We start from the raw sequence: 10,437 nt of genomic DNA, 5'->3' as shown, positions 1-10,437 counted from the left end.
CTATGAACTGAAGGAGTTGACCTATATGTCGACGATGGTGCTATGTCTTGGGCCTCGGGATAATTTCATATGTCTTGGGCCTCGGGATAATTTCAAATAAAGTGGTCCAGGGACCCACAACTATAACAACCTTTGGACCCCTACAGGAAACTCTCAAATGCCTCCTACCATAGGTGGAACAATTGGTATAAAAGGCTCCCTTGATAATCCCCATAACTCTCTACTAAAGCGATAGACAACGGTCTCATACATTACTCATATCTACCCCAGACAACGTCTCATACATTACTCATATCTACCCCTATCTCTTCTCGCACTACGCATATATGCTAGACTATCCTGTTGGGGCCCTCGAAGACCACTAAGAATCCCTCACTCTCTTGGATGACAGAGATGGTCCTGATGACTCAACTACTCCTCCACCCTGACCAGAAGTAGCTCCCGCTTCTACACATTTCTCCCTAAAACCATGTTAATAGCTTTCTCCTGGCAGACTAACTCAGTGAACACCCCAAGGATCACAATAGGGTCATAATGTCCAAGCAGAGGCCCTCCCTAAACCTCTTGAACTGATGGTATTCAAAGAAACTAGATTTGGCACATAATAGCTCAAGCAAAGGAACTCTACCTCATACTCGAATACAGATCGATCCCTTGGGTCAACTGAGTAAACTGATCCCTCAATTCATCTATGAACATCTCATATATTTTTGGCAAAACTCCTACAATAAATGATCCCAAGTGGGTCTCTTAGGTTCTAAAGACATCTAGACTACAAGGATGTGACGCACTCCAAACCCTCAAAGGTGAGGTATAGTTAACGAAGGGTCCTAAGGGTCTCTCTCAATAACTGATTAGTCGTTACAAGGTCATTATCTCCTGTTAGTCCGTTACAAGGTCATTATCTCCTGTGTCGAGAAAATCGTTACAAGGTCATTATCTCCTGTGTCGAGAAAATCTGTGGTATGATACCTCTTGAACCTCTCAACTAGGGACTTCTTGTGGCACTAATGCGTGTGGAGATGGAGGAGTTGGATGGGTAGGTGGGGTAGCAGGTGTCGTGGGGATGGCACTAACTATACGTCTCAGGTTCAAAGTCATATCCCTAAAAAATATCGCCTCATCCAACCCCGTGTCTACAGGCTCTCCATACTCTGAGTCTAGGCCGAACTCATCACCAAAATCATCAGTTAAGAAAGCTCTACTCTGGTGTCTACCCTTTCGATTATGGCTTGGTTCTCATCCATGTCTAAAATCTAAAATTTTGACGAATACAAGAAATTACTATTAATATTCAGATGAAGAAATACTCTTAACTCTCTAGAGGAATGTATAGTAAAATACTCTTACTGACTCTGACCCATGGTGTAACACCCCGAATATTGAGTTAGGAGTTTGGCTAACCTGATATGGGCCTTGAAATAATTCTTTAGCTTATAGGAAGCTTTGACCCAAGTATAAGTGGAATTAGGCTTGGTTTAAGCCCAATAAGAAATAAAAAGGTATTTTTAGTTTACAATCTGAATCAAAGGGACCGAGATTAGATTGTGGTTCAAAATTAAAGTTGGAAACTATTTATGAAATGGGGATCTCATGTCTGTTCCCTTTCTCATTTTTCCAACTTTATTTGTCATCTTTTCTCACAAGCCTTTATCTTTCTTCTTAGAAAATTGATCAAAGGTTGAAGTTTTAGTTTATTTCTAGTTTATTTGTCTAAACCAGGTAAGAATCACTCTCTTCTCTTTCTAAGCTTCACTTCAGGCCCCTTTTGCAAGGTTTGGTGATGGTCTTTAAAACAGGTTTTTAACGGTTTAGAAACTCAGGGTTTCAGCCAGTTTCTAGAAAGTTTAAGCCTTTAGAAGTGTTTTAAAACCTTTCTTAATCTCTAAATATCAGTTGGTGATCCGTCCTTTGATTCTTACTTAGTGAGAGAAGTGGGATAGATCTCTCAAGCAAGGGGAAGGAGAAGCTTACCTTGGGTTGAGCCTTGAGCACTTCTAGTAGTCTAGATACTAAAGTAACTCACTTCTAACTCATCAATACCACTTGTAGTTCATTTAGATGAGTTTTGGTAGGCATAAGCTTAAAGCGTGTTCATGTTAATTTGCATCATTTGAGAGTTTTCAGTATGTTAAAGACTTATTTATGACCCTAATATCAAATAAACACTTAAACATTAGTTGGGGACCTCAATAGGGCAATTAGGGGTAGAAAGATTGATTGTGGTGCAAAAATAGGGCACTAGTAGCGAAAGTTCGATATAAGAAAATATCGATAATGTTCTTCAATCAAGCATAAATTGGGTAGTTTTATAAGGGTAGTATCGATACTCATTCATTGAGTATCGATATCAAGACAAGTGTATTGATACTCCCATTAGGAGTATCGATACTATGGTATTTTTTAAAACATCAAATCGAAATTTGGTATCGACACTCAGTCAAGTATCGATACCCCAACACCAGAGTATCAATACTCATCATTAAGTATCGATACTTCCTTAATTGAGTAGTCCACATCATTCAAGGGTATCAATACCAGCAGGTGGGTATCAATATCAAAGGCTCAGTACGGATACTGAAAGGTTAGTATCGGTACCCACAAACATTTTTTGGATAAATAATCCAAGGATTAAAAGATCAGACATGAGGTACACAAAATACACTCAAATACAACAAATAAGACTTCAAGCGAGAACAATAATAATAATATCATAACAATAGAAACAGTAAGCTAGGATTACATAAAACTAGCATTGATTGATGCTAGAGAAACAACTAAGACACCGGAGTTTCTCCTTAGCAGACGCCATTAAAAAAGATGACACACATTCTTGTGTCCAGATTGTATTTTGTATATATATATATTTATATTATAGATTGACAAATAATCAAACTAAATCACATTTAATGCCTCATAATACTAAATCTATGTATCATATTATATATAAGCAATCCATTTGCATACAATATATTCACATTAAGTTATCAAAAATATTATATTAATCATATGTCGATACAAAATATCACAGCATAATAAAGTTTTCCACATAAGATACCCATTGTTTGCGAATATCATCAATGTCATCATATGTGTATTCTTTCTTCCCATCGCCAACCTAAGTAAAAAATATGAAATAAGTATATAATTTATACTTATTTCATATTGAATTATATAATTAACTATCAAAGAGTACTAAAATGACCAATTTTACATATACATTCTTTGAAGCAAAATAACATTATGCAAAGTCATCAAATCAATAGCATTATAAAAAGTATCAACTTTGTTCACAACAATATCACCACGAATAATAACATTATGCACTGTATGATCTAAATATCAACGATGTCTATGCCTTCAATAAAAAAATATATGGCATGAACAACTGAATCAACCTTATCAAACCCCAATAGAGATCCAATTTTTTAACCTTTTGGCACCATGAATCCTCGTGCCAAAATGAATTCTCTTTTTCTTCCTAAATTCATCAGGCTCACAAAGATTCAATATGTCTTATTCATCATAAAATCCCATTTTTCTTCATTTAGCATCCAACAAGAAAGTGAAAGTAACAATTGCATTATCTAGAACTATTGAATCTACAAGACAAAAAACTCGACAATCATTTTTTGACCTTTTATCACCATAAGAGAGTTCTTATTGATCCTCATTATTCCACCTTCAACAGTTGACTTGTACCCTTTTACATCTAGAGTACTTGAAAAAATCAAATTTCTCTTTTAAGTCTAGTACGTGTCTCACATTATCCATGAGAGACATTATTCCCCAATATAATTGTTCCTTTAGACATTGATTCATATATCGAAAACTAGTCTCGATTGTGACATGCTTAACACGTGTAATTAGAATCAAGAATTCACTCATTACTTACAACAGGATCTATCAATAAAAGCAACTAACAATAAGTTTACCATCAATGTAATCTTCCACTACGTTAAATTCATAAGGTGATAACTAGAAGTCTAGAATAACATCCAACTATAAGTTTTTCAGCAGAAATAAAAAGAGCTTGACAATTCTTATTAATATGAATAGACAAGATGTTATCATAGCTGAATTTCCAATAATAGCATCCTACTTCAAGTCCATATGATAGTTGTATGACTAATGTGTATGTATGATATGAAAGATGTGTATCAGAAAAGTTTGCTTACATTCTTATTGACCAGCACTTCAAGTCCGTTCTCGACTATCTCTTTCATGAACTTACAAACATAATATCCACACTCGATACCTCCCGAATGACGGGGACACTACAAACAGTTTACAATAAACGATTAGTCAAAATGAAAGCTGCAATTTAAATAAGGAATGATCGATCGAAGTCCTCACTAAAACATTGATCCAATTGAGGCTAACCCTTTTGTTAGATCCACTTTGAGCAGTGTACAATTTCATTGCCCTATAAAAATTGATGAAATATATCAAAGAATATACTATTATGTTTCGATAACTGTGGGCGATACCGGAATACATAGGCTCCTGGTACTCCTGCTACAAAATAGATGATAGACAATAACCAAATCTTAACACCTAAACAATAATAAGGAAAACACAACATAATCACAATGTTATATTAAGAAAAAAAACAAGACATGGAAGCATATCACTAAATTAACCTTCCCCTTTGATCCATGATGTAGTAACGACTATGATGTTCCACATAAGGCATAGAACCAATCCTGCATAGAATCACCATCAATCACTGAATTATCTCCAGTGCATGGCTTTACACTTAAGCCATTTTCAACTAAAGAGTTAACAAAATAAAACCATTGTACAAAAAATTACCCAATGCAATCTAGCAAAGAACTAACAATATAAAAGCATGGTACAAATAATTAGCCAATGCAATTTAGCATGGTACAAATGAAGGCATGATACCTAGATATACCATGCATAGAATCCTAAAAAGGAAAATATAGGAAAAACTTACATGCCTAAAAAATGTCAAAAATACAATATATTGCAATCTTTGTAGATGAATTGGAATTTCACTGGCAATATCATGATGAATGATTGGAAAAAAATGGTGGCCAATTTTTCTCTTCCACAATAATTCTAGCTGCAAAGCAGAGAAGTGAAACTGTAGTTCATGACAAAAATGTAGTTTTGACCATAAAAAGAAATAAAATAAGGTCAAAATTTTTGCAAAAAAAGTATAGAGTAATATAGACCAAATACTGAAGCTGAGAATAAAATGAAATGTGATCACTGAGACTAGTTAAATAAAGGAAAATGAAAGGTACCTCTTGCCACTGCCTCTTCTTTCCACTTCACTTCCTGCAATGAGTAAGCTGACCAATGAAATTGTAGGGATGCTATGATCTTTCATGCTATTTATTTGAGAAATAAATGTGCAAGAATGGGAACTTGCAGATTAAAAGCATCCGAATGACTTAGTACACTAAAATAGATCGAGAAACACATGATATTCCACCAACAGCCTGATAAAGTATCCTAACAGTATTTTATGATACTAGGATACTGGGATTATTGAGATAAATTTTTGCTTTCATTACATCAAATTCTAAATAGGTCGATGATACATCTTTGGAAGAGAAATGAGAGAGAAAAAGTAAATCTATGAATGAATTCAATGTTGTAAAATCTATTATACAACATGCGTGTTCCGCCTTTTCTGTTCTGCTTCCTTAGCCTGGATTTTCTTGTTTAAATCCTACATTTAAACAGTAAACCAGGAAAGTGAGATTCAGGGCTTAACCGAATAATGTAAATGAAATTTATAGACATTTCTTTACCAACCTGATTATGTGATCCTCCTGAAGCTGTATCAATAGGAATATCAATGTTTCCCCACGGTCATAACTGAAATCGGCAGGTTCCAGAGGTAGCGGTGAAAGTCTTGAGTTTGAGGCAGGTGGAACACTTGTAGTGCTCTGAAAATTATTGATAATACGCATTCAAGAAGCAGGTAATATAAGCAACTATTCCAGTATACAGTTATTGATAAGTGATATTAAAAAGCAATATTAGAGATGACCAAATCAAAACAAATCTAGCAAGGAACTATTTTTTCAAGACTAAGTCATCCTAAACCTTGGTTAAAATGAAACCTCACTCCTAAACCTCTCTCAGGCCCAGAGTTATAACTACCAATTTTGCATTCACTAATAGATATGACATTTCAGCATACGAGGGATTTAAAAGGGTTGTTAGCACAATATGACTTCAACAGAAACCACAATCTTTTCCCATCATTCTAGCAGGTTCCTCGCTATAAAGTGATGCATGTTCTCTAGCACTTTCCCGTTTTGAACAACAACCTCATCACAAGTTTCACCTTAGGTTTGGAATTTAAGGTATTAAATGAACTCCATTTCAATAAGCTCCCTGTAACAATGAGAACAATATGCTAATGTTAAAATTAACATAGGGAAAATTTTAGATAAGATAACAAAATTAATTTACTTACCCTTTGGTGTTTGCAGCCGTGGACCAGAAGTCAGAGAGCGTATAGCTTCCTGCATATCATTACCAGAATGGTTGCCAAGAGAAATTTGCGGTGATGGCCTCACTTTCCCCTTGTCTAAGTTCTTAAATGAACTCTCTCAAGACAAAGAAGCTACTCTATTGGGGCTCAATGATCTTGGTGATTCATCAACAGCCTGCCTCTTTGGAGCTGAAGCACCCTCTAGATTTTCAATATGTCTCTTACCTAAGATATGTGTACTTGAGATAAGTTTATTTTCCGTTTTCCCCTTAACATCCAAACCTTGAAAATTCAATCGCAAAAGGATGTCAACACATGATCTTGTCAGGGTGTCATTTTTATTCTCTGTTTAAAAACTAACCTTTCCTTTGGCTTTCAGTTTCCTCAGCCAGCTTGCATTATTCACAGAGTCAATCACCTTTAGGAACTTTCCGAAGTATTTCTCGCATACAGTAACTGATCAATAGCATTAATAACATAAAACTCATAACTGAGTATAGATACAGACAAAATTAAATAGAAATGCCAATAAAACCTGCTAACAACCATATGACTAAAGGGATTTGTACACATACGTGTGTTCTGCACCATCGGTGCACTTGCTACATATAGCAAGCAAATCTTCTCGTCTTGCATCCCCACAAATATCGCATACCTTAACCTGTTCCAGAAAATTTAGGAAACAAAGAAAAGATAAATCAGAAGAACTTATTGACATAAGAAACTGAAATACAAAGAAAATTAAAACAAATGTACCAATCCTACAAGGTAAAAAAGAAAAGGAACTATCCTATTTTAAGTATATAATTATGATGGAACCCAGTTAATAATCTTAAACCATTTGACAAGTTTAAGGACCTCCTATTCATTTTTAAAGCACTAATTACCCATTAAAAATTCATTTAACGACACCTAAAAGAGTAAGGGATCTGCCTAGCGCCACAACTTCAAGAATTTCATAAGCATTACTTACATTCTCCTAGGATGGCAGCTGCACTACAAGTGCAAATGGAAAAACAATTAAAATGATATTCTCAATATATTCACTCTCAAATCAACTACATTAAGATAAAAAAGCCAACTTCCACAGTGTGAGGCCTAAGAAACTCTCATATCAGTCATGCGTGCACACTTTCTTTATACATCATCTCATAAAGAGAAAAAAACATAAAATTACTCACATCATGTTCTGAGACATCAGATTCATAATCCACATCCAGAGAAGCTGTTTGCAAAGGAGACTCCTACTTTTTAGGTAACTTCACAGATTCATCTAACTCATCTTCCATCAAACTTTTACCAGTTTTATCCAGTGGGTTCTCGCTACTGCCCTCAATATCTTCTTTTAACTTGGGATGGATTTTGGGAGAAATCTCGATCTGCCTCTAACGACACTCTTGCTGCTTCCAGAATGTGAAGATGGAATTTGGATCATAGTTGAACTACCGCCAGAACCTCCGTCCTTCATAGAAGGAACTGACAAGTAGCTTTTGGGAAGAGAGCACCTTTCCGGATCCTAAACTACAAACTGACACTGAACTATGAGATGAATTATTACAGTCTAAATCCTTGTTACAATAACTAAAATCTATATTTCCATCATTGGCTGTACCAGCACATGAAATACTATCAACACGACATTCAATAACTTTAGAAGACACAGTTGATTTACTTTCTATATTTTCAGACGAAATAGAAATCAGCAAAACCCCAAATGTTAGAATAGAGAATGAGAAATACATGTGAAAACTCTTGAATTTTGACTCCCTAGTATGTGTTGTGGTGAATGGCCAAACCAGTGGGAGACGCCGTGAACTTTGTTATCGAGGGAAAGAAGCGGGAAATGATGAAAATAATGGGTATTAAAATATGACTTTTAAAGATGATACATAATTAAAATTGTACTTTGTGTTTTTGTAATTTTTTTTAATTATGACTATTAAATATGACACACATTATTGTAAATCATAAATCGTTCAGTTTTTAAAAAACTTGACATTTTTTTAATGACACACATTTTTTTGTAAGTCATAAATTAGTGTGTGTCATTGTTCGTGTGTCATTAAATTTATATTTTCTTGTAGTGAAGAAAATAAGGAAGAGTGTATAGTAATCTTTGGGAAGTGCTCACGTGAAAAACACCTAAAATAAGAGATTTTCATCCTTTAATTTAAGAAATAGGTTAATTTCACTTTTGTTCCCTCCTCCTTTTGCTCCTAAGAAAAACATCACAAACCTTACGCTTGGTCCCAACGTAAGCCCAATTCCAACTTAATTTAATCCAAACTACTTTAAAAGGTATATTGGGCTCAACTTATTGGTCTCAGGTTGACCCGAACTACTGATATGTGATTCGGGGTGTTACATCATATGCCTACCCCGAATCAAGATTAGTATTTTCTTGGTTTCCACATCGTCTTCCATGTCTATCTAGCTCTAGGTGAAGACTTGTTTTTGTTTCTTGTCAACTTCACCGACATTCTAAATCCAAATACCTATAGGCCATTTAACCTCTCTATCATTCTCAACACTTTCTTTTCAATCCCTATTCTTACGAAGCCGAAGGTTGTTCCTCTGTTACTCTTTTTGTTTACGATGTATACATTACATACCTTTCCTTGCCTACCAAATATTTTCCATAAGCCTTTCCAACACAACTCCGGAGATAAGTTATCTATGAACAGCGATACTAATCTTTCCATTCACCTCAATGCTTTTACACCGTGACTACTTTGTTTCCGTTGTTATCTTTGTATTGCTTTATGGATCCATCAAATTTGCTTTTTCATTTAATTGATGTTTGGTGTTATGTGTTTATCTTTTGGCGAGACTTTTACTTGAATCATTGCAATTTTATCCACATCTTGGGTATATTGAACTTTGATATTCCTACCCCACTATTTATTTACCCTTGTCATGATTAAAAAAAATCCTATCCACACATGATTTCTACCCCATACTTTCATAAGTTATAACCGCATGATTTCTAGTTCGCATACTTTTTACTAGTAAAATAAACTGAATAAGGATATATGTCGATTTCTTCTTCGTGTACACTTATTCAGGAATTTTCTATGGGTTTGGATTGTTTTGTTCAGGGTAGATTTTTATGGTGTATTATATGCATGTTTGGGTTATTAGGTTAAAGGTACTCGAATGATCCTTGTTGGTACCCCCTTGGGCTTATCAAACCCTCGATCTCAAATCCATCACAAACTTGTATGGATCAAATTAAATTCGAGGGGATGTGCCTCCCTATGCTTGATAGAGAAAAACATTTCCTACAAAGGCATAAGGTATGGACCCCAAAGGTTGGTTGCTAGGCCTGACATGAGGAAATATTTCCTACGAAGGCGTCACTTTCACCCCACTTAAAAGACAGTGTCGTAACGGTCATACAAGTGATCTCAGGTTCGCGTCTCAACTTGGAATCGTGATGGAGTCACCACCAATCATTTCGAATGAGGTAGATCAGACACCTACTTACCATTTACTAGGTCTATGTCTTACAAGAGATGCGTCGGATTCGAGAGTTGTTTATGTGTGGGGAAGGATGAGCACCCCCTTATATGTGTCGGTTTATTTTCTTTCAACGAGAGGGTGACACGTGTCATGCTCAAAGTAAATTTATAAATTAAAAATAAATTAAAATAAATTAAATCCTCTAATCGAATAATGACACTTGTCATTATTTTAATTTATTAAAATGGGACCAAATTGAAAGAATATATAAGTAACATATACCAATTATGTAATTATACAAAATGTTTTTAACTGTCACCTCACCTATTCAGTCAACTATTAACAACAAGTGGCTTGATTGAAGTATTTAAATAGTTGGATGGTCTATTTGATCAAATTTAAACATTGGTGGTCAAAATATTTTTTTACCATAGTTGAGTGGTCATCCATGTAGTTTACCCTACAAAATAATAGTTCCTTTTTATAGGCTCGCAAAA

The 10,437-nt window shown here is 35.0% G+C and overlaps 1 long non-coding RNA gene and 1 pseudogene across 1 annotated transcript; both read right to left on the bottom strand.

Moving 5' to 3' along the window:
• Window positions 1-361: 361 nt before the first annotated feature.
• LOC120204921 lies at window positions 362-5,948 on the bottom strand (annotated as a pseudogene).
• Window positions 5,949-6,845: 897 nt separating this feature from the next.
• Window positions 6,846-7,796, bottom strand: LOC120204971. The gene is made up of 3 exons (XR_005523989.1): window positions 7,660-7,796; window positions 7,054-7,139; window positions 6,846-6,934 (listed from the first exon to the last, which is right to left on the bottom strand). It is a non-coding gene; the product is annotated as an uncharacterized LOC120204971 (long non-coding RNA).
• Window positions 7,797-10,437: the final 2,641 nt, after the last annotated feature.

The sequence above is a fragment of the Hibiscus syriacus genome, unplaced genomic scaffold, assembly GCF_006381635.1.
Source record: "Hibiscus syriacus cultivar Baekdansim isolate YM2019G1 unplaced genomic scaffold, ASM638163v2 tig00011761_pilon, whole genome shotgun sequence".
Taxonomy (NCBI): domain Eukaryota; kingdom Viridiplantae; phylum Streptophyta; class Magnoliopsida; order Malvales; family Malvaceae; genus Hibiscus; species Hibiscus syriacus.
Note: the sequence above shows the minus strand (reverse complement) of the source record. Positions and strands in the feature narration are given on the sequence as shown.